Source organism: Arachis ipaensis, chromosome B03 (genome assembly GCF_000816755.2).
Source record: "Arachis ipaensis cultivar K30076 chromosome B03, Araip1.1, whole genome shotgun sequence".
Classification (NCBI taxonomy): domain Eukaryota; kingdom Viridiplantae; phylum Streptophyta; class Magnoliopsida; order Fabales; family Fabaceae; genus Arachis; species Arachis ipaensis.
In genome coordinates this window covers 47,802,484-47,807,380 of record NC_029787.2, presented here as the reverse complement: position 1 = coordinate 47,807,380, position 4,897 = coordinate 47,802,484, and positions in this window count along the sequence as shown.

Here is a 4,897-nt window from a genome sequence, read left to right as displayed (position 1 = left end):
AGAACAACGTAGTTATGATAAACTGGGTGCGTTGTACCCGCAATATAGATAAAGGCCAAATTTAGAATACTGTATTCGAGTTACGTGTATAAGTTTATAGGATTTTTTGTATCTTAGATAAGTATATTTAAAAAAAAAGGTTTATATAAGTAGTTTGTTGGTTCAATTATTTATCACACTAAATTTATGTCAATTCCATCAATTCTTCCTTTTGTTATTTCTCAAAAGAATTGCTAGTAATAAGTTCTTTTATGTGGTAGTTTATTCCAATGAGATTATTAAAAATGGTGAAGAGAGAGTGATATTTTTGTGTAATTCATCTGTGATGCTGCACACTTATCGTGTTAATTTTTTAGATGCGCTTAAAATTGTTGTATTGAGCAACATAAGGGCAATTGGTTTAAAGGAAGTTGGCAAAGTCACATATAGATTCCTATCAGTACTGTCTGGTGAAAATTTTATTAACAGGACGTTTTGGGTTAAAGCCAATAAACACGTTAGTATAATATTTGATGTACATATTAGGCTAATACCGCAACATGTTATGGAGTGGTATGCTGTGGTTCATGATGTAGGAGGTGGTTCTGGGTCATCTTCTTCAATACCCAAAGCAGTCCCAGTATTGGCGAGGCCATTCACTTTGCTGATCCTTGAGATAATGTTGATGTAGACTTGAGTGAGTCTGATTCAGATTATGTGGCTGAAAGCGGGTCATCCAACAAAAGTGATTTATATGAGGAGTATGTAACGGAGACTCTAGCTTGTAGGGGTGCTCGGTTTCTTCTTCTCCCTATTGGTCATTCTACGGTTATCAGAAGTTCTAACCCATTATCACACTTTTAATCTAGATGCAATGCAACTAGATTACCCTTTCAATCTTAGCGACAGCAAGATTACAACATGGATGGCGGGGGTAGAATTTTGAGTGGGCCACAAATTTAGGAGTGGATATGCTGTGTTGATTGCAGTGATACTGCATTCGAAGAAATAGTGAAACAAGGTTTTGGAGTCCAATAGACTGAAATACCATTGTCGATGCAAGAAATTTTCTGCTGGGTGTCCTGACAAATGAATTTTTGCCGGTATAGAAATTATCAAATGATCAATCGTAGTATAGTCTAAACCGGCGCAAAATCCTTCATCAAACAAATCTACAATCTATATCCGAGAGTACTAGTCTCCCGAGTCGTTCTCCCTTGGAATTGCCAAAGTGTGCATCTTATTGATTTAGTAAGCCTTGTTGGGATTCTTTGAAGGTTTTAGCAAAGTAATGAGAAACAAACAATCAATTATCAAAAGACTTGGCTTAGGGTTGGCATTAGAAATTCTATCCTTATAGTCCATTCAATGTTGACAACAATTAGGCCTTGCTTCATTTAGTTATCCCCTAGGTATAGAGGGAGGTCAAATGAAAGCAATCAACTTGAGTCACAAGTCCTAGCTTCACCTTATGGGAATCTAGCTTTAGTGCACTCCAAGCCAAATAGCAATCCCTAATTCCAAATCAACTATTGATACAACTATTCAACTTCTTCCAAGGACCAAACCCTATGCCAAGTGTGAAAATTCTACTCCATAGCTAGTGTTGTCATTTTATCAAACATGTGATGAGCAAGAAGGAAAGTCATAGTAAAATGAGAAGAAAAGTCGAATTGAAAGTATTGCAACACAAAGATCTAACAACAAGTCTCAAAGAGTAGCAATGAAAATCGAATTCTCAAAATAGAGACGAAATCCAAAATTACAAAGTTGAATTCTAGATCTATGAGAATTGATCAATTGCATCTACTACTTGAAATTGGAGAAGAAAATCTATGACATGAACAATGTGGAGTGAGAATTATAATGGATCTCACCAAAAAGTCATTGAAAATTCAGAAATTAGATGAGGATGAACCCTAGTGAAAAGCTTGGAATCTCCCTCTTCTTCTTCCCAAAGTGTAACTAACTCTCCTCTCCCAAAAATATCTAGATCTAGAAAATGAACTAACTAATTGTCCTTAACCCTTGCTCCTTTGGTCTTCTTAAGCTTTTCCCGCCAAGGTGTTTCCCCAAAAGTGGGATCCTTAACTGCCTCCACGCCTAAGTCACGTGACTTCTTAAAAAAATAATATTCGCAAATCGGCGCGCACGCGCAAGGTACGCGCACGCGCCGTTGAGACGTCTTGTAATGTGCGCGGAGGCGTGATGTACGCGTGCGCACCCATGAAGATCCTGGCTTAGCCGCTTCTCAAGCGGCCTCTTGGCTTTGGCTTCACGTTGCCCTATCCGCGCGAGCGCGCCAAGTGTGCGCACGCGCCCATGCGGAAATTTCCAAAGCTTAATCCTCATGCTTCCTTCCTTTGTACCCATCTTCCTTCTCTCTTTCGGTCCATTCCTACTCTATATCCTGAAACCACTTAACACACAAGTCACGGCATCGAATGGCATCAAGAGAAGATTAGAAATGTATCTATTTTAGTGCGAAATAAGCATGTTTTCATTCATGAGGCGAAACTAGGAAAGGAATGCAAAATCTTGTATTTTCATATAGAAAGTGTGTGGAATCATTGATAAAACCCCTGAAATCAGCACAAGATAAACCCTCAAATTGGGGTTTGTCATGTCCATGAAGCCTTCTCGTATCACTACGGAAAAATCTGAACTATTGGTAAATATTGTTTCGTAGTATATTTTGAATTAAAGTAATGTTGATTAAAGTTTGTGTTACATGATGAAAATTGAGAGTTCTCTCGTAGGGAGGTGCGGAGGTTCGGAGGGCCACATAACTGTTTGGTGCCAACGATGTCTCAAGACCATGCTCATTTGGATAGCACTTTGATTTGCACTGTTATCCTGCCAATTATACATGCTAATCCGAGTGTATCCATACCAGTGCTACAAAGTGCAGTGCAACCAAGCTATCATTTCAAGCCATTATATCGAAAGGTGTGGATGGCAAAGCAAGAGGCGATTGGGAAGAGTCATACAATAAGCTTCCTATACTCTTACAAGCTTTGTCTGACTACCTCCTTAGCACCGTACATGATTGTATTGCTATTCCATATTACAATGGGAATCTCATTGACAGAGAGTATAGCCAGCTTAATAAAGTGTTCTAGACATTTTCCCCGTGTGTCGAAACTTTTAAGCACAGCAAGTCGTTTGTGTTAGTTAATGGGACACACTTGTATGGCAAGTACGGGAGTGTGCTATTAATCGCTGTTAATCAAGATGGAAACAACAATATTCTGCCTATAGGATTTGTGATTGTGGAGTCGAAGTCTGCCGAGTTATAGTCATTCTTCCTAACGAATTTGAGGTAGCATGTCACTCCGCAACAAGGTATACTTCTCATATCAGATAGATCACAAGTCATTCAAGCCGCCCTTAATGCGACTGATAAACCACTATTTTATGGTTTATCTTGTACTCAATTGAGTGGTTTTTATCAACTCTTTACCCACTTATTCATACTATTTGTATGTTTTACATTTTCCTTCCTGGTTTTGTGCTATGATTGAAAACATGCTTCTTTGATCTTATATTTGCTTATTATTAATCCTCTCTTATTACCATTAGATGCCTTGATATGTGTGTTAAGTGTTTTCAGAGATTACAGGGCAGGAATGGCTCAGAGGATGGAAAGGAAGCATGCAAAAGTGGAAGGAATACAAGAAGTTGGAGAAACTGCTAAGCTGTCCAGCCTGACCTCTTTGTACTCAAACGGTTATAACTTTAGCTACAAAGGTCCAAACGACGCGGTTCCAATTGCGTTGGAAAGATAACGTCCAGGGCTTCGATTTTATATATAATATGCCATAGTTGCCTTGACGCTAGATGACGCGAACGCGTTATCCACGCGGACGCATCGCATCTGCGAACTTCAATCCGCGCGACCGCGTGGGCGACGCCTCCGCGTCACTTGAACGTACCAGAATACACTGGGGGCGATTTCTGGGCTGTTTTTGACCCAGTTTGTGGCCCAGAAAACACAGATTAGAGGCTATAAAGTGGGGGAATGCATCCATTCAAAGGGAGCTCGCCAATTTTCACTTTCCATGATTTAGATTTAGTTTGAGAGAGGTTCTCTCCTCTCTCTCTTAGGATTAGGATTAGGATTTAGGACTTCTCTTAGTTTGTAAGAGTGACTCTCGATCCAGGTTTAATATTTACTTTAATGCTTTTATGCGTACTTATAAATGTTGCCAACTTGACTTATGAACCCTTTCCATATTATGATTTGAATTAATAATGATATTTGAGGTATTTCAGTTATTGATTGATTTCTCTTTAATTTGTGTTACCATTGTTTTCAATCTGAAGATATTCTATTCCAGCAATTTACTTTTTCTCTTTTTGGTCTTGGTTAAGAAATCAGTAACTCAACAGTTATCAAACTCAACATAATTGATAATCGTTATCTTGCTAATTGAACTGAACTTCAATAATCCCAACTTTTTCTTAGGAAATAAATAGGATTCGAAGGTCAACTAATTAGTCCCTTGAATTTTCTTTACTTTAGTAAAGGTTAACTAAGTGGAATTTAGATTCAACTTTCGTTATTGTTGAGGGAGGTAACCAAGTTGAACTTCCAATTCCTTTTACCTTGCCAGAAGTTTGCTTTACAGTATTTATTTATCTTAATTGCCATTTACTCTACTTGTCATTCAAATCACTTGCTTCTCACCTTCTAAACTCCGATTACAACCTTTATAGCCAATAATAAGAACATACTTCCTTGCAGTTCCTTGAGAAGATGACCCGAAGTTTGAATACTCGGTTAACAATTTTTAAGGGGTTTGTTACTTGTGACACCCAAAACGTTTGTAAGAAAGGTTGATTGCTTGGTTTAGTAACTATACTCACAACAAGAGTTTACTATGACCTCTAAACCATCAATCATCCGCTCTTTCAA